Below are 21,577 nucleotides of genomic sequence, written 5' to 3' on the forward strand. Positions count from 1 at the left end.
CTGGGCGGTCAGTCGACCGCTTGGGTCGTGCGGTCGACCGCTCAAAGTGCAGAAGCGATTCTGCTGGCGAAAGACTCGCGTTCGGTGCGACCCGCTGAGTCCGCTGGCGGTCGACCGGATCGGACAAACCCCCAGTCTGGGTTTCTGTCAGCACGAAACTCATTACAAAATTTGAGGTTTTCTATAACCATCTAATTTTAACAATTCAATAGTAATGTATGGCAGGTCAAAACAAGTTTAAATAGTTAAACCTCATTTACCAAAATCACAACTTAATCAACATGATTTAAAAAGTCTTAAAACAGTAAAGAAACAATTTAACCTTCATAAAACGTTTTCAGATTAAGATCTCATTAATTAAACATCATTAGTGAACTTTTTAAGACTGAATATATATTTTTGCACCTCATGCCATAAGATCTACTTTTCTGCACAAATACGATTTGGGCTCAATAAAAACGCGGATTAAAACTCAAATTAAGCATAAAACGAAAAGGGGGTGAAGTGGGCTGAGATGTTACTCGCCTATGATGAGAACGAAGCCCTAGATCTGAAGGAAGATGATCCCTCTTGCTGAATCTACCCAAAATCCGCCGAAAAACCCTTCAAAGCTCCTCCAAATCACCAAAGAGTGAGAAACTAGGGTTTGAGGGGAGAGAGGGGGGCTAGGGTTCTGATTTCAGATGAAAAGGGGTTCTCTTGGGTAAATTAGAATATATACTAAACCCCAAACCCGACCCGAAACCCGTTAAGACCCAAAACCCAGCAAACTCTCTGCCTGCTGGGCGGTCGACCGCCGCGCCCAGTGCGATATATATATATATATATATATATATATATATATATATATGATTAATATTCACAAGGAATTATTTATCACTAGAAATTCAATATATTCATTATAAAATTTACGGGGTTCTAGATACCCGTTCAAATATATATATATGATTAATATTCACAAGGAATTATTTATCACTAGAAATTCAATATATTCATTATAAAATTTACGGGGTTCTAGATACCCGTTCAAACATGTGTGGGTAGTCGCGAATCATATCCTCCTTACGCTCCCATGAAGTCTCCAGATTTCCTCTCCGGTTCCACTAAACTTTAACGAAGGGTATCACCTTATTTCTAAGCTTCTTGTCCTCCTTGGCAAGAATGCATACCGGAATCTCAATCATAGTCAAATCATCGTGAATCACGACCTCTGGTGCGTCCAACACTCGCTTCTCCTCCTCGTCGCGTAGATGCTTCTTAAGCATAGAAACATGAAAAACATCGTGTATGCTCGACATCGAGAACGAACCAATGTATCTCAGGGCAAGCTTGCCTCGTCTACCAAAATGTTGTACACCCTTCATTGGTGATACTTTTAACAAAACATAATCCCCAACCTAGAATTCTAATGGTTGTCGCCTTCGGTCTGCATAACTTTTTCGATGATTTTGCACTGCAAGAATGCGCTCTCGAATGACTGCTACTTTCTCCATAGTCTGTCTAAAAAGCTTTTGTCCAAGCAATAGACTATCTTCTGGTTCTGCCCAACAAATAGGTGATTTGCAAGACCTCCCATACAATACTTCATACGGTGCCATTTTAATAGTCCATTGATAGCTATTATTATAGGAAAACTCAATCAATAGGATGTGGTCCTCCCAGCTACCCTGAAAATCAATAACGCATGCCCTCAACATGTTCTCCAATATTTGGTTCACTCTCTCTGTCTGTCCATCCGTTTGTTGGTGAAATACACTAGAATAAGATAACTGACTACCGAAAGAGTTCTGGAAGTTTCTCCAGAAAAGTACTGACTTCGTCAACCGATCTACTATTACCCAAACTGAATCGTTCCCCTTCTTCAATCTCAGCAATCTTATAATAAAGTCCATAGAAATATTTACCAATTTCCTCTCCGGGATGGGTAAAGACCGTAGGGTTCCGGCTGGCCTCTGATGTTCAACCTTCACTTGCTGGCAGGTGAAACACTTACCACATACTTCACAATCTCACCATGTATATGTTAGACCCTAGAGGGGGGGTGATTATGATCTTATGCTAATCTAATCCAACTTTATGCCAATTAAAATTAATTAATAAGTTATTCTAGAAAGTATAAAATACAACAATATATATGAGCTAGGATGAGCAATATGAACTAAGGGGTATATCCTAGCAATATATGAGCTAGGATGAGCAATATGAACTAAGGGGTATATCCTAGCAATGAGATATACTATGAATTATATGTAAGGATATACAAACTAACACAAATATCCTAGCAATGAGATATACTATGAATTATATGTAAGGATATACAAACTAACACAAGGGTGAAATAAATAATCTACCAAAGAGATAGGGTAATATGAAGAGCAATACACAAAGGCAATATAAGATATGAATATAAGAATAAGAATGCCAATGCAATTACAAACAAAACGATATGATTACGGAGTTCGGTCTAACCACTTGACCTACGTCTCCGCTCCTCACCTCGAGGAGATCTCCACTATCACAACCGAGTTTTCTATGTTCACCCGAATAACGTTTACACCACACAATACGGTTTTTTAGTTTACCGAAAACTCTACAACTTACACACTCTTGCAATCCCACTCTACATGTGTCTCCCTCAAGTGCTCGGATACAACCTCTTCCTAGGTTCGTCAACCGACACCACTCCTCTTGGGACGATCCCCAACTCTCGCCACACACTTCTCTCGGTGTACAAGTGTATACAAAGTGATCTTACAATTAAGCACAATACAAAGTGTTTGTTCTCTACAATGGATGAGAAAGAAATATAAGCTCACTCTCTAAGTTACACAATCCTACAACCCAATTATACTATGAATGTAAATACAATGATCTCAATGGTTGTGTGTGTGTAAACAAAGAGAAAATAAAATCAACTAAACTCAAAATGAACACTAGCTTAATAAAATGATAATCAAACAATATAAAATATAAAGCTAGATTGAGTTTAGAAAACTTCTCCAATAAATGATAAGAGAGAGAGAGATGGATTGAAGCTCAAATATCAATGAATTGATCTCCACTTCCTCTTGTGGAATTCTTCACAAACCAAACCCTTAAACAAACTTAAAACCAAACTTAAACCCCTTTTTAAAACTTGTTTTTAAAAACTTTTCTTAGTTGAGATAGAAGGGGTTTGAGGGTTTATATAGGAAGAGGAAACAACAGCAAAAACCCCAAACCAAATCTTACAAAATCCCAGAAATCAGATTTTTACAAATACAACCTCCAAAAACTAAGAATATAATATTTTTACAAATACAATAGAAAATAAAACATATGAGTATGTATATGAAAATATATTTGTTTCATATCTAAGTAGTTAAACCAAATCACAATAATAAATATGAAATATGTAATTTCATATTTATAGACATAAAAATCAAAACTTGTGTTGTATATATATATATGACTACATATATATACAAGGAAACCAATAAAATGTGTGTGTATATGATATTGAGCTTAGAGTATCTAACACACATAATATAAAACCTAAACTAGATTACCCAAGCCGATCTTGATCTTCAATAAGCTTGACTTGGTACACTATGCGGATGAAGTTGAACTTGGATCTTGAACTTGAATTGCATAAGCTTCACTCCACAATTCCGCCAACATCCATTTGATATTGTCATTGTAACGCTATTCTATCCAACCTCTAACTCGTTGTTTGCCTAGAATAAATACGAAAACACAAACACTAGACAAACAACATTAGAATTAAATTATTTGTTAAACATCATCAAAACAAGAAGGCCAACAAACTCCCCCTTTTTGATGATGACAAATAATTTACAAAAAGGATATATGCATGAAAGGAAATGAATATACAAAGTATAATATATCATGCATATAAATAAGAAAGAATATACTCATAATATTTCATCCCCTTTGACAACATTAAAAGGGGACAAAAGGATGAAGAGAGTGAAAGCTCCCCCTATCAATAAGCATGGGTGAGTATAAAAAAATAGGGATTGCTCCCCCTATCAAAATGCCTCATGAATGTATGAAATGAATGCTAAGGCATATATATGTGAGAAAGCATAGATTAAAAACATGCTAAACATAACTCACATACAAAAAAGATAATGAGAACACATATAAATATGTTAATATGAAAGAAATGTCTCATTACACAATTTTAAAAACATAGTGTATAAAAATAGATTTATGAAATCAAAAGATAAAACATGAGAATCACGCAAAAAGTTTTTAAATCAACCAAATGAAATCATAAATCAAATTTTAAGTCAAAAAATAATATTTGATCAATAAAGGAATTTTTTTTTGTAAACTTGATCAAACCACATAAAGAATACATTATAAAGCATATATAAAATTTGGATCATCTATTTGTGCTATATAATAAATTCAAAAGAACAAAATTTTCATAGTTCAAAAAATAAGACTACAAAACATACAAGAATCATGAATTATGGAAAAAAAATTATTTTTAAAAGTATAAAGCCAAATCATCATTGATTTTCAAAAATCAAGAGAGGTAACTATATCTAGCTCTTGAGCTAGTAACAACCCATATAAACATTTAAGCATCCGGTAAACATGATAGTGGATAAACACCCAATAGACCCGGAGGGTTATATAAACACAAACCACTCATCAAAACAAAACCAATAATCATGAAAACAAAAGAAATATTTAAAGATAAATTATTTTCATATTCAAAAAAAATTAAGTATAATTTTCAAAACAAAGAAAAAAGAAAGATAAAAACATTAAACTTCTTGGTTTAAAATCAAACTTGTTTTGGTACCAAAGTATTCTTGGTACCAAAAGATTTAGGGACATGACCCCTATCTTTTAAGCTCAAAGCTCTAGGGTTATGAACCCTCTTGGGCGCATATGGTGCACTAGCACGGTCAAAACAAAAATTATACATATGACCTTTCCGATTGTAATAGGTGCAATGAAGAGGGTTAAATGATTTGTGTTGACCAAGTGGACGTGCATGGGAATCATTTGCAAATAAAGTTTTTTTATTTAAATTATTTCACAAATGAGAAACATCATTAAACAAAGGTGGTTTACTTGAGAAATTTGGCAAGTTTGAATATTTTTTCAAATCATAACAAAACTTCACCAAATAGCCAATTCTATCACAAATATCACATTTAAACACATGTGATCTACTAGAAACATTTGTCAAATGTGATTTTCTTTTTAAGTCAAAACAATATTCAGCCAAATGACCAAAACCACCACAATGATCACATTGATACACATGAGCATGCTTATGATGTACTTTTTGTGCATGTGTGTGTACATGTGATGAAGAAACTTGATGAGATGCACAATAAACATTAGTATTCTTATATTTGTGTACATCATAGCAAAATTTAGCTAGATGGTCTTTTCGGCCACAAATGGAACATTTGTAAATTTTGCTATACAAGTGTGCATAGTGTGTAGGTGATTTATAAGTTATAGCACTAGATTTAGCACACTTGTCCATAAGCTTCTTATGATTATCAATACATGTGTTAAAAGTTGAATCTAAGCATGATGTGTGGTTTTTCACAAGATTCAATTTATCATTATGCATACAAGCATTGGAAATAGAAGTAGATGAAACATGATCATTTCTAAAAGAACTAAACTCATTTCTAATAGTTTATACTTCTATCATGGTATCATTATTTGTAATGACCGTGAAATTTTGATACTGGTTAAAATAAAATTTTTAGTATTTTAAAATATTTAATTATAATTTTTAAAAGAGTATTTGTATTTTTTTTTATTTTCTAGAATTTTTTATGATTTAAAGTCCAAGTTTTATAGTTAATTAAATGGTTTTGATATTTATAAAATTAGTTTAGTGTAGTAAAAATTTATAGAATTAATCTGTTGTATTATCGATACTATTACGTATCATTTTTTATACTACGATGTATTATTATTATTATTTCGTATTATTTTGTATAATATGTAGTATTATTAATTATGTATTATTGGTATAAATTGCTATATTATTACAATTATCATGTATCAGCTGTACGTTTTATTGTATGAATAATTATCCCATAATTATTTGATTTTAAATGTAGGAAATTATATATTTTTTTTATTAATTAATCTCGTTTAATTGTACAATTTGTGGTATTATTTTTACTATTGCGTATTATATGTTATATTAGTACAACTAATACGTTTTGATATGTAGATAATTTTCACATAATTATTTAATATTTTTTTGTGGTTATAATTATTTTTAATTAATTTTCAAAACCCTCTCTCTCTCTCTCTTCGTTTTCTCTCTCTCCCATGTTCTCCTCTCACGTTCTCCCTCTCTCTCCATCACGTTCACCACCGCTTGCTTCTCTTCGTCTACTCAGACCCCTATCTCTCTTTCATTCTCTTCTTCTATTTCAACCCTTACCACACCAACATCAGCCGCACCCTCGTCGACCACAGCCCAAGGTCGACGAGCTCGTTGCGCATGCATCACCGGCCGTCGCATCCGCCTCTAAGCTTGACCTCGGCACTACGACCCTTAGCAGGGCTTTCTCGGTATGCCGGCGCCATATCATCTCGACCTAGCCTCTCGGCGACAAGCACTTCTTTTGTTCGAAGTGCTCCTACTCGCTCGAACGCTGTACATCCCGCAGCGTCCCTTCTATTCACGCTGCATGCCGTGCTCGTTTGGCCATCCCTACACGGTGCCCGAGCCCCAGCTCATTTCTCCCTGTCACTACTAAAGCCAGTCCGCACTGAAGGCCCTTTTCCTCGGCTACTCAGGCGTCAAACCCGTCTTGTGCAGCCGTTCGTCTGCCGGCGCTCCCCTTCAGCGCCCGTGGCACGCGAGATCCCAGCCAGGAACCCTGCCGACGACCGGTGCTCTCAATCTAGCTGCTGATCCTATCGCACTTCCTTTCCTGCCCTACTGTCCGACCACGGCCATCAGCTTCCTCCGCGCCTTCTACGAGTTTCTCTCCACGCTCAGAGTGCCTCCCTACGTTGTTGCGCATGAGTCCCCTTCCTTATTCCGCTCGAAAACCATCTTAGCAAGCAACCTTCACGTTTTCCTCCATCGCACGCAGCTGTTTGATAACTATAGCCAACGATATCGTTCGAACCTTAGGTACTTCTGGCCAGCGAGGCCGTCGAAGCCCCGAGACATTCCAACGACACTCGTAGGCAAGATCCTCTTGCTCAGAGCTGAATTTTATATTTTGTTAAGATTTATCTGCATATTAGTTTGTGATATGATTATCTGCGTGACATTATTGATGAATAATATTAGATAAATAATAATAATATGATAAATAGCATTTTCAGAATAATTATGATAAATTAAAAGAATTTATTTCGACAGTGGAATCAATTTTAGATGATTATATTATTTTTAAAGGAATTTATCTTGAAAAAGAAATTATTTTAGAAAAAGATATTATTTTGGAAAATAAATTAAAGAAACCTATTTTGCAAAAGGATTATTTCAAGTAAATAAATTTGTTATTTTAGAAGATTATTTTAGAATAATTTAATGATTCAAATTCTCAGATTTAATTACCTGATATGGCATGATATTATTGCACATAATTTATTATGTCTTGTTGCGATGGAGAACCGTTGATAGTTATGACTTAGTGGTCTCGTGCGTTATGAACAGACTTAGTGACATGTGTGATTGTGTTGACTGAGTTTAGGTGGTGAACTCAAGTTCCAATGAGGATTATGGTTGACTTAGAAAATACAAGAGAGTTGGGATGGGGAAGTCATGGTTCATGTGATCGGATAAGACTGTTGATGTATCTTCCAGACTAGAACCAGTGAACCGTTTCGCACTGGGGTTAGTTTGTTGGGCCAAGTGAACCGTTTCGCACTTGGTTAGTGAAATCGTTTCGTCACCCGAGTTTTGCTTAAGTTCGAACCAGGCCGAAATCGAATTACGTGTAGTCCTCTCACCGAACCGTTTCGTGGGTTTGGATGCACGTAGGGGATTTGTGAACAGTCAATTATACGGTGATATGAGCGTTGGCTCTGTGTGAGATGTGACCAGTGACCTGTTATATGATGACTAGTTACATGACATTGTTACTTAAGCTGATTATGGATTCTTGTAGGCCAGTGGTATTTTCTTCTCATACCTAGATCGGGATTAATATTTAATTATCTACAATTTAAGACATATGGTATATACATGAGGGTTTCCTTGTTTGGATTATTTCGCTCGACGTACTACGTCTCGAGTTGTAGATTTTTAAGTATTAATTCCATCTAGTTGTATGACCTTGTGACTTGGATGATTTCTGATCGCTAGCTACATGATCGACTTGTTACTTGATTGATTTTGTTAGATTTCCAGTTGCATGTTCTTCTGTCATTTCGATTTTCGTATCGTTTTCCGCTTGGGTTTTCGTTAGTTCTATTTGTTTTGTGGGGTCTTGCTGTGTGCCATACACGCTGACGTACATCTGTTTTCTCTGGTGTACGTCAGACTTAGAGGAAGAACAGGTTCAACAGGAACCAGAGGATTCTCAGCAGGAGTGCCTTGCAGACCGAGCAGACGAAGCCAAAGTTTAGTTATTCCCTCTAGTTGTTCGATGATTTTAGTTTACTTTTGTAGCATTTCTTTCTGCTTGATCTTTGTATTTTACATTTCTCTAGTATTCATTTGTTCAGATATGTATAAGGGCATGTTTGACCCGAATATTATGTCTTGGATGATATTCATTTGTGATATGTATTATTTTATTCTGAGTTTGTCTATTATATTCTTACTGATTGTGATCGGGGACCTATGACTTCGCATTGTATTTATTTCTAGACGCTTAGCGTATTAGATTGAGAAGAAAAAAATGGTAGTGTATATTTTTTCTCAATCTAATATGTCGCGGGCTTGTTCACGTTCCGATTCCCGGGTATTTTGGGAAGTGGGGCATGACAGGTTTTTTTGGTGGCCCATGCAGGTCTCGGTCTCAAGTCCTCACTAGTAAGAATATAATAGACAATTTAGATGCATATCATATTTCATCCATGAGACTATTCTTGAGCCATTATCCTATTCTCTTGATAGATTTCGTTTCGTTCATATCTTATCACTCTTTGACTCCAGAGTTTTCCACAGTTCTTGTCCCATCGCTTCGCGATTACCCTCTCTTTGTATAGCTCCTCTATCCTCGTATCGATCATTATTTTATATGTTATTATTTTTACAACTATATTTTTTTATTTTGAGTTATGTATCGTTTAAGTGTATTGATTTTTGTATTATTTATTATATTATTTTATATATCAAATACATTATTATATTGTATGTTTTCATTTATTTATAAATCTATTTTAACTTTTACAGTTTATGTTTCATGTATTATACATTTTATTTATGTATATCACGCTGATTGTATTTATGTGATTTTGATTACTACACAATATACTACTATGTCTAAATTGATTTTATATAGTGATGATTATTATTGTTGTATCTTGTTTATATTTATGAATATTACTAATACTTCTAATTTATCATATTGTTTGTCGAATATATAATTATGTTCTTCTTATTATGTTTTATATAATATGGTTATTTTGAATCACGTGTTTACTCTTATGTCTATTTTATCATATAATATTTTGTGACTCCTTCCATCAAAATTTATTTTGTTAGCATGATTAGTACCATGAGTATACAAACTTTTATATGCTTATTATTATGTATGTGTTTTCATTTTTAACACTTATTATACATAATGATTATATTTGTTATATACAGCATATGTTTCTGAATCTTGTTTATCACTTTTGCTTTTATATATTTAATTTATACTTTGATTTTATTTGTGTTTCTTTGAGCCTAACTATGATTTTGTATTATTTACTTTATTTTATATAACTGTTTGTATGCTAATAATTATTGTGTATCGTTTCATTCTACTATTGATTATTATTATGACTTACCTCAGTTTGTTTGTCTATATGTATTGATGTGTTTCTATCTATGTTTATTTCTTAATGTTACTTTCAATAGCGATTATGTATGTCCTGTATACCTTATTATAATCTTTATGGTACTTCTGCCTGATTTGTTCTACATTCTTGTCTTATATCTTGTGCTTTTCTAATGATATTGTATCATTCTCGTGTTTAGTATATCGCAGTCATTTTACATTATCATTGTCTACTTTTGTGTATTATATTATAAGTGTATTATTAACTTGCTAGCTTGTTTTTATTACGTATGACGTAGTTTCATTTAGTGTATTTTATTTCATTCTTTACTTTCAATTACATGTATCATCATTGTTTGATTTAATTTATCAATCATTTTATCTTTCTTAGTTTTGTTTATGTTTTGCTTACTTATTTTCTATATACAATTTCTTATTAATTCTAATACTTACTTTTTATTTTGTTCTTTGTTCAGGTTAGTCTGCTTCGTTTATTTAGTCATAATATTTATATAAAGTGTGTGTTTTTGATAATTATTATTGTGATATACGACTATAATTATTTATTTTGTTTTTGATATGACATACTATGTATAATTCATTTTCTTATATGTTGTTGTGTCATATCACATTGTCCTTCAATGACTATCTGCTTTGTATTGTTTTGTATATCATATCTTTTTGTTTATGTTCAACTACCTTCTAATATTCCACTCGCATCGTGTTGCTTATTTTACTTAATTATATTGTGTGTCACATTCTAATTTCTGTGTATACAATTTGTAAATTCCCAATATTGTGTAATGAATTATTTATTTGCTAAATTTTGTATACTGTTTTACATGAATATTTAATTGTATAATTATTTTAATAATTGTGTTTAGCTATTTATACTTGACTGTCTTTGTATCTTTTCTATGTTTCAGACTACTTTTCATCATTCCATCAATTAAATATGTTTTCTTTATTTGTGTCTATTTTGTATGTATTATTATTCTAATTGCTCTATGATTGCTTTTCCTATTATCCTTGATTTATACTTATTATTATATTATTCTATTTTGTTATATGATCCTGTTGTTTTCGCTTGTTACTTGTTTTATTGATTTTGTATCTTACATTGTGTTTTTAATATTTTTAGTTTGAACCTGTATTGATTATGTTTTTCATAATTAATTTCTTTTTGTTTTTGATTAACCATTGTTATACTCTGCTAATATGATTTGTTTAACCTGTTATGTATTTTAGATTTTTTGTCTTTTCTTATTATGTTGTTTATGTTTCTGTCTATTTCTATTGTGTTTGACTTATTTTTGTGTTTGCTTTAGATTTATTTTCTTACTTGACTTTATTCTTATTTAATATGTTTCTGTTTTGTTTCTATGAATACTTGTATATTATCTGTATGATTCACTCTATATGATTGTTTATTTATATTGTACCTGTTTGTTTTGAATCTATATTATTGCTTACCTTATATTTTATACTGATTAGATTACTTATATATTTATAAGTGTTAGCCCTTATGTTTTGATGATGTTCTTACAACCACCATTATCGGTACTAATGGCTTATTGAGTGTAAATGTAGTAAAATCATTTGTCAAGCTCGTTAGTGCCATTAACGGAGGATAGATGGAATATACGCTAAAACGAAGACATCTAAAGGAGGAGGAGGCCAAAAAGATGAAGCAACGTTATTTCAAGAACAACAAAGTCATATAAAAGCTTCATCCGATTCAAGCTATATCAAAGCTCAAGTATTGCTTTCAATATGAGGATATTAGCCTTCTTTTGTTCTTCTCTCTAGTGCTAGAATGTAGGCAAAGAGTTACTGAGTTTACTTGAAGCTATTGGGAATCACACACACGTTTTTAGACTTGTGTCTTTTAAGCGTTTTTTCACAAAACACTATTTTTCACAAGTATGAGTACCTATCTGCAAAATTCTTTTTCCAAACAGTTTGTTTTTAGTATTAAAAACATTTTACAAAGTTTCAGAATTTTCAGAGGTCAAATGAATATTTTGCAAATATTTCAAGTTGGTCAAAAATCTGTTTTCTGGAAAATATCAGAAATCGGTCGACCGATCCTATGGCCATCCCTTAGTATCTTTCCAGATTGTCGTCGGTCGACCGATACGGTCGACCGAATTTTCAATCTTCTAATCGCACCGACGAGGCTCTGCTTGTTTTTCCAAATTTCTTTAGCTGCCCGCGGTCGACCGAATTTTTCGGTCGGTCGACCGACGGTATTTTCGGTCGACCGATTATTTCTTCGGTCAACCGATTTGGTCAGCCGCGATTTTTTAAAACGGTCGTTTTTCGCCTCGACTCCTGTGCTTTCACTTATTAGTGATTGGCACAGTCTGAGGTCACAACCTGCAAAGTAGATTATCTTCCTAAATAGGTTTTTCTTCTGCTGCTGTGTGGTTGAGATCTGTGGAGATCTACTGTGAGGGAGTGTGATCTGTGAGATCAAACTGTGTAGTGAGAGAGAGATCTTGTGGGATCGCTGTGTAGACGAAGTTCCGGCTTTCAAACCGGATGTGTTAGTGGATTTCTCCTCGAGAGTGGGGAGCGGGGACGTAGGTCAGCGGGCCGAACCTCGTTAACACATCGCGCGTCAAGGATAACGATTCCTAACTCTATCTCTTTCTATTTGATTGCACTTCTGTTTTGTGGTTTGTTTGTGCTGAGTTTTAAATTGCATACTAGAGCCTCTTGACCCTAATCACCCCCCTCTAGGGTCCAACAATAAGTACAGTGTAACAAGTTCACATAATTAAATATGTTTGTATCATAGTAATTGCTTGGATTTTGTTGCGAGTCTGAGATGCGATAGCGATATCTTAGTTGTCACAACTTGTATCTCATATTGTGTTGTTCTTGTCTTACATTCCCCTTTGCTTATGGATATGCAATTTATTTTGAATTCTTCTCTATATGCGTTGGGTTGAGCCTCTCGTTCCATATCTCTATCCTCGGATTCTTTCTGTATTACTTTTATTTTAATTCCGAGGACGGAATTTGTTTTAAGGGGGTAGAATGTAATGACCGTAAAATTTTGATACTGGTTAAAATAAATTTTTTAGTATTTTAAAATATTTAATTATAATTTTTAAAAGAGTATTTGTATTTTTTTGATTTTCTAGAATTTTCTATGATTTAAAGTCCAAGTTTTATAATTAATTAAATGGTTTTGATATTTATAAAATTAGTTTAGTGCGGTAAAAATTTATAGAATTAATCTGCTGTATTATCGATACTATTACGTATCATTTTTTATACTATGATGTATTATTATTATTATTTCGTATTATTTTGTATAATATGTAGTATTATTAATTATGTATTATTGGTATAAATTGCTATATTATTTTAATTATCGCGTATCAGCTGTCGTATTAGCACAACTGGTACGTTTTATTGTATGAATAATTATCCCATAATTATTTGATTTTAAATGTAGGAAATTATTTTTTTTATTAATTAATCTCGTTTAATTGTACAATTTGTGGTATTATTTTTACTATTGCGTATTATATGTTATATTAGTACAACTAATACGTTTTGATATGTAGATAATTTTCACATAATTATTTAATATTTTTCGTGGTTATAATTATTTTTAATTAATTTTCAAAACCCTCTCTCTCTCTTCGTTTTCTCTCTCTCCCACGTTCTCCTCTCACGTTCTCCCTCTCTCTCCATCACGTTCACCCAACCCCTACTGTCCTCCCTCCATTTCACTCAACAGCACGGCCTATCCTGCTCTCTCTGCTCATTCTGCTTCTCTCTCTCAAACACCCCTTCACCACCACCAACAACTTAGCCGCGCTACCCTACATCGCAACCCACAGCCCAATGTCGACGAGCTCGTCGCCGCATCACCTGCGTCCGCCATCACAGCCTCAAGCTTGACCTCGGGCCACCTACGACCCCTTAGCCGCCCTTCTCCTCCGGCTAGGCCGCAGGCCCATCTCCTGCTCCGGACAGCGCCCCTCTGGCGGCAGATATGGCCCACCTCCTCTTTTCCCGTCGAGCCGCTCTCGTTCGAACGCTTGTCAACCATCCCGCAGCCCAGTCCCTCTCTCCCCACCGCCTTCACGCCGTCGTTGTCGCGCCTTAACACCCGTGGCCGCAGCCCCTCGCTCTCCCTATCCACCACTAAGCAGCCGCACCGACCAGCCTCTCTCGAGCCTCCTGCAGCGCGCTTAAACCCCGTCGTTCGCGCGTCACCGGCGACCGCCTTCAGCCGTAGCCACGCTGAGATCCCCACGCCATCGACCGCCGACGACTCGCTGCTCCTCAACTCCAGCGCCTCCCATCGCCATCCTCTCCTCTCACTGCCCTACGTCCCAACCCCGCACCATCAGCTCCTCCCGCGCCTCCTCCGAGTTTCTCTCCACCTCTAGCGCCTCCCTACGTCGCGCGCCATGAGCTCCACCTTCCCTATTACCACCGACAACCTCTAGCAGCACCACCTCCAACGTCTCCTCCATCGCACGCCACCTGTTTGATCATATGCCAACGCATATCCAGTTACAGAACCGCCACCTTCTAGCCGCCAGCGAGCCCGTCGAAGCCCCGAGACATTCCAACGACACTCGTAGGCAAGATCCTCTTGCTCAGAGCTGAATTTTATATTTTGTTAAGATTTATCTACATATTAGTTGGTGATATGATTATCTGCGTGGCATTATTGATGAATAATATTAGATAAATAATAATAATATGATAAATAGTATTTTCAGAATAATTATGATAAATTAAAAGAATTTATTTCGACAGTAGAATCAATTTTAGATGATTATATTAATTTTAAAGGAATTTATCTTGAAAAAGAAATTATTTTAGAAAAAGTGATTATTTTGGAAAATAAATTAAAGGAACCTATTTTGCAAAAGGATTATTTCAAGTAAATAAATTTGTTATTTTAGAAGATTATTTTAGAATAATTTAATGATTCAAATTCTCAGATTTAATTACCTGATATGGCATGATATTATTGCACATGATTTATTATGTCTTGTTGCGATGGAGAACCGTTGATAGTTATGACTTAGTGGTCTCGTGCGTTATGAACAGACTTAGTGACATGTGTGATTGTGTTGACTGAGTTTAGGTGGTGAACCCGAGTTCCAATGAGGATTATGGTTGACTTAGAAAATACAAGAGAGTTGGGATGGGGAAGTCATGGTTCATGTGATCGTATAAGACTGTTGATGTATCTTCCAGACTAGAACCAGTGAACCGTTTCGCACTGGGGTTAGTTTGTTGGGCCAAGTGAACCGTTTCGCACTTGGTCAGTGAAATCGTTTCATCACCCGAGTTTTGCTTGAGTTCGAACCAGGCCGAAATCGGATTGCGTGTAGTCCTCTCACCAAACCGTTTTGCGGGTTTGGATGCACGTAGGGGATTTATGAACAGTCAATTATCCGGTGATATGAGCGTTGGCTTTGTGTGAGATGTGACCAGTGACCTGTTATAGGATGACTAGTTATATGACATTGTTACTTAAGCTGATTATGGATTCTTGTAGGCCAGTGGTATTTTCTTCTCATACCTAGATCGGGATTAATATTTAATTATCTACAATTTAAGACATATGGTATATACATGAGGGTTTCCTTGTTTGGATTATTTCGCTCGACGTACTACGTCTCGAGTTGTAGATTTTTAAGTATTAATTCCATCTAGTTGTATGACCTTGTGACTTGGATGATTTCTGATCGCTAGCTACATGATCGACTTGTTACTTGATTGATTTTGTTAGATTTCCAGTTGCATGTTCTTCTGTCATTTCGATTTTCGTATCGTTTTCCGCTTGGGTTTTCGTTAGTTCTATTTGTTTTGTGGGGTCTTGCTGTGTGCCATGCACACTGACGTACACCTGTTTTCTCTGGTGTACGTCAGACTTAGAGGAAGAACAGGTTCAGCAAGGATTCTCAGCAGGAGTGCCTTGCAGACAGAGCAGACGAAGCCAAAGTTTAGTTATTCCCTCTAGTTATTCGATAATTTTAGTTTACTTTTGTAGCATTTCTTTCTGCTTGATCTTTGTATTTTACATTTCTCTAGTATTCATTTGTTCAGATATGTATAATGGCATGTTTAACCCGAATATTATGTCTTGGATGATATTCATTTGTGATATGTATTCTTTTGTTCTGAGTTTGTCTATTATATTCTTACTGATTGTGATCGGGGACCTGTGACTTCGCATTGTATTTATTTCTAGACGTTTAGCGTATTTGATTGAGAAGAAAAAAATGGTAGTGTATATTTTTTCTCAATCTAATACGTCGCGGGCTTGTTCACATTCCGATTCTCGGGTATTTTGGGAAGCGGGGCATGACATTATTAATATGAGTTAAGCTAGCAATAAATGAAGACATGTTATTATTTTCCAAACTTAATAACTCATTGTTTTCTTTCAAGATAGCATTCTCTTTAACAACAATATCAAGTTTGGAAGCTAGCGACTCATGATCGGATTTTAAACTAATATGCTTGCTTTTAAGATCAATAAAATTATTTTGCAATTTAGTATAGACATGAGATAATCTTTCATATGCACAAGCGAGTTCATCAATAGATAAATCATTATCGGAATCGGAATCGGAATCGCTTACTACACAAGAGTTATCCTCTTGTGGTCGTGTGCATGATGCTCCACATGAACTTGAAGAAGAATCCTCCAAAGCTTGTCGGATTGCCTCCAAGTCCCCTTGATGTGCTTTAATAAATTTCCAAAGTTTGTAAGCACTATCAAAATAAATGAATTTGTTAGAAAAGGATGAATCAAAAGCATTAAGCAAAAATTCTAACAAAAGCTTGTTCATTGTAAACATTTTATTATCATGATCGCTCCACTTGGATTTCTCTAATGTGGGCACAATATAAGCACAATCAATAACTTCCCATAAGTCGATATTTCTAGATTCAACAAATAGTTTAAATCTAGAAGCCCATTGTGCATAGGAAAAATTAATGAATTTAGGAGCAATATTTGATTCATAGCCTAAACGGAATACATTTATATTCATGATATATATGTGAATATATGCAAGCAAGACAAATGTAATCATAACTAGATTAGCACAAATAAGATAACTTGGATCTTTAACTCAAGGCAATTAGTCCTTAAATCAAAGAGCACCAAGCTCTGATACCAATTGTTAGACCCTAGAGGGAGGGTGATTAGGTTCTTATGCTAATCTAATTCGACTTTATGCTAATTAAAATTAATTAATAAGTTATCCCAGCAAGTATGAAATACAACAATATATATGAGCTAGGATGGACAATATGAACTAAGGGGTATATCCTAGCAATGAGATATACTATGAATTAAATGTAAGGATATACAAACTAACACAAGGGTGAAATAAATAATCTACCAAAGAGATAGGGCAATATGAAGAGAAATACACAAAGGTAATATAAGATATGAATATAAGAATAAGAACACCAATGTAATCACAAACAAAACGATATGATTACGGAGTTCGGTCTAACCACTTGACCTACGTCTCTGCTCCTCACCTCGAGGAGATCTCTACTATCACAACCAGGTTTTCTACGTTCATCCGAATAACGTTTACACCATACAATACGGGTTTCTAGTTTATCGAAAACTCTACAACTTACATACTCTTGCAATCCCACTCTACACCATCTCAAGTGTTAAACTAGATGTGTCTCCCTCAAGTACTCGGATACAACCTCTCCCTAGGTTCGTCAACCGACGCCACTCCTCTTGGGACGATCCCTGACTCTCGCCACATACTTCTCTCGGTGTACAAGTGTATTACAAAGTGATCTCACAATTAAGCATAATACAAAGTGTTTGTTCTCTATAATGGATGAGAACGAAATATAAGCTCACTCTCTAAGTTACACAATCCTACAATCCAATTATACTATGAATGTAAATACAATAATCTCAATGGTTGTGTGTGTAAACAAAGAGAAAATAAAATCAACTAAACTCAATATGAACACTAGCTTAATAAAATGATAATCAAACAATATAAAATATAAAGCTAGATTGAGTTTAGAAAACTTCTCCAATAAATGACAAGAGAGAGAGAGATGGATTGAAGCTCAAATATCAATGAATTGATCTCCACTTCCTCTTGTGGAATTCTTCACAAACCAAACCCTTAAACAAACTTAAAGCCAAACTTAAACCCCTTTTTAAAACTTGTTTTTAAAAACTTTTCTTAGTTGAGATAGAAGGGGTTTGAGGGTTTATATAGGAAGAGGAAACAACAGCAAAAACCCCAAATCAAATCTCACAAAATCCTAGAAATCAGATTTTCTGATTCTGTACAAAAAGAGCCGTTGGAGTGAACAACGGTCGACCGTGGAAAACTTGCGGTCGACCGCGAGCCAGTTTTGAAACTCAGAAAACTTCCAGATACTTTGGCGGTCGACCTGGGGGGGGGGGGGGAGCCAGTTTTGAAACTCAGAAAACTTCCAGATACTTTGGCGGTCGACCGTAACGGTCGACCGTGGGAAAATTCGAGCTGACGGTCGACCGTGGTGGTTGACCGCGAAAGTTTTTGTTAGCTCCGCAGGCTAAAAACAAAGGCGCGGTCGACCGTGGCGATCGACCGTGAACTGATATATGAAATTGACAGTTTGAAAGTGAAATGCTGATTTTAAAAACACTGTTTAAAAATATCAAATAAATTCCAAAAAATGTAAAACTTTGGGAAATGATTGTAGACATGATAATAAACATGCTACAAAAACTAGTTTATAAAAAGGACTTCCCAAATGAGAAATATCATTATTTTGCAAAATAGTCTAAAACACGAAAATGTAAACATATGAATTTTGACATTTAGGCTAAACCATGTTTTAAAACTTTGCACAATGATTATGTAGACTTAATAAAATATGTATATGATTATTGTTAAGTCTAAAAACTAAGAATATAATATTTTTATAAATATAATAGAAAATGAAACATATGAGTATGTATATGAAAATATATTTGTTTCATATCTAAGTAGTTAAACCAAATCACAATAATAAATATGAAATATGTAATTTCATATTTATAGACATAAAAATCAAAACTTGTGTTGTATATATATATGACTACATATATATACAAGGAAACCAATAAAATGTGTGTGTATATGATATTGAGCTTAGAGTATCTAACACACATAATATAAAACCTAAACTAGATTACCCAAGCCGATCTTGATCTTCAATAAGCTTGACTTGGTACACTATGCGGATGAAGTTGAACTTGGATCTTGAACTTGAATTGCATAAGCTTCACTCCACAATTCCGCTAACCTCCATTTGATATTGTCGTTGAAGCACTATTCCATCCAACCTCCAACTCGTTGTTTGCCTAGAATAAATACGAAAAACAAACACTAGACAAATAATATTAGAAGTAAATTATTTGTTAAACATCATCAAAATAAGAAGGCTAACAGTATACCGCTCTACTAAAAGTGTCTCTTCCGGTCCTTGTACATTTTCATTGTGCTTGGACGCACTATGTACCTAGTATGATGCGCCTCATTGAATAAGTTCCTTCTTCAGTTGTGGATTTCCCGACATCACTAGTCGGTCTTTTATTCAAAGTCCTTCATCTACTTCAACGGTCCAATTAGCCTTGGGCTATTTAGAAATCTCCCCCTTTTGGGTTTAAATCCAAGTGTCCTCTAGCTGAGCTCTAAGCACTCTATCACTCTAAGATGGTTGCACGGATAAAGCTCCAAAAAATGTGTTGTTCCCACCTATCTCTGGTCTAAAATCGAACTGATTAAGTATGTGGAGATTTCGATACAACGAACACCTCAAAACCGAAATCTGATGACGATGCTTCCTGCTCAAAGCATCTGTTATGACGTCTGCCTTCTCCGGATAGTACTAAATCACGAACTCGTAATCCTTAATAAATTCAACCCATCTCCATTGTGTCTGATTTAGCTCTTTCTGAAAGAAGAGATACTTCAAACTTTGATGATCCGTGAATAGCTCAAACTGCACTCCATATAGGTAATGTCTCCATGTCTTTTGTGCAAAAACTACCGCATCTAGTTCTAAGTCACGTGTGGGATAATTTTACTCATGTGTCCTCAACAGACACGAAAGATATGCTACTACTCTCTGGGTCTGCATCAAAACACCTCCTAGACCTACTAATAACGTATCCGTGTAGACGATAAAGGTCTTATCACTGCTCGGGATGGTCAAAACTGGTGTTGTAGTTAACTTAGCATTCAAAGTATCAAAGGCCTCATGGCACTTCATGCCCCAAACAAAAGGTACATCCTTCTTAGTAAGGCATGTAAGTGGCATGGCTATCTTCAAGAAGTCTTGAATGAACTTCCTGTAATAGCCGGTCAAACCCAAAAAGCTACGAATCTCTGTGACTATCGTCGGCAGCTCCTAATCAAGTACGATCGCAACCTTAGCTGGATCCACTATAATGCCCTCTCTGTCGATGATATGGCCCAGAAATCTAACATCAGCTAGCCAAAACTCGCACTTATTGAAGTTAGCATATAGCCGATGTACCTGCAAAATCTGTAATGCTAGTCGAAGATGCTGCTCATACTCTGCCTCCGATCTCAAATATATAAGGATGTCATCGATAAATTCTATCACGAACTGGTCCAAATATGGATGAAAAACCTGATTCATCAAGTCCATGAATACCACAGGTACATTGGTCAGCCCAAACGGCATGAAAAAAACTTGAAGGACCCATAACGAATCAGAAAGGTGGTCTTGGGAATATCTATCTCCTGAACCCGTAACTAATCATAGCCAGAATGAAGATCAATCTTCGAGAAGTGTTGCGTTCCCTATAGGAGGTCAAACAAGTCATTAATCCTCGGTAATGAATACATATTCCGGATAGTGACTTTGTTCAACTCCCGATAATCTATACAAAGATGCATACTGCCATCATTCTTCTTCACGAAAAGGACCTAGGCTCCCCACAGAGAATGACTTCAGCGAATAAAACCCTGAGATAATAACTCGTCCAGCTGAGTCTGTAGCTCCCTCATCTAAGCAGGTGTCATACGATAGGGAGCTCCAGATATCAGTGTTGTGCCTGACTGCAACTCGATGAAGAACTCAACCTCTCACATAGGAGGTAACCCCGGTATGTCCTGAAAGACATCCTAAAACCTGAGACGACTCTAGTCTCAAACAACTCAGCACTCCGATCTTTTAGCATCACCTCCTCAATATATGACAGAAATGACTTTACAAACTGGTTGCCCTGTGAGGTCGCTACAATCAACTCAGACTCATCGGACGCTCGCAAACTGACTGTTTTTGCAAAACAGTCGATGCTAACATGGTAGGATAATAACCAATCCATACCAAGAATAACGTCAAAATTTGACATCCACAAAACGATTAGATCTACAATAAACTTGGACTCATCTAAGCTGATGACACATCTCCTACAGACACTCCCTAATAGAGATACCTCCCTTAAAGTAGTAGAAATGAATAGAGGTACATCTAAGGGATGTGAAACTAACTGAAGCCTATCCATAAAGGCATGGGATATAAAAGAATGGGAATCTCCAGAATCGAACAGGATCCAAGCTAGAAAATAGTTTACTAAG

This window comes from Asparagus officinalis, chromosome 7 (genome assembly GCF_001876935.1).
Source record: "Asparagus officinalis chromosome 7, Aspof.V1, whole genome shotgun sequence".
Taxonomy (NCBI): domain Eukaryota; kingdom Viridiplantae; phylum Streptophyta; class Magnoliopsida; order Asparagales; family Asparagaceae; genus Asparagus; species Asparagus officinalis.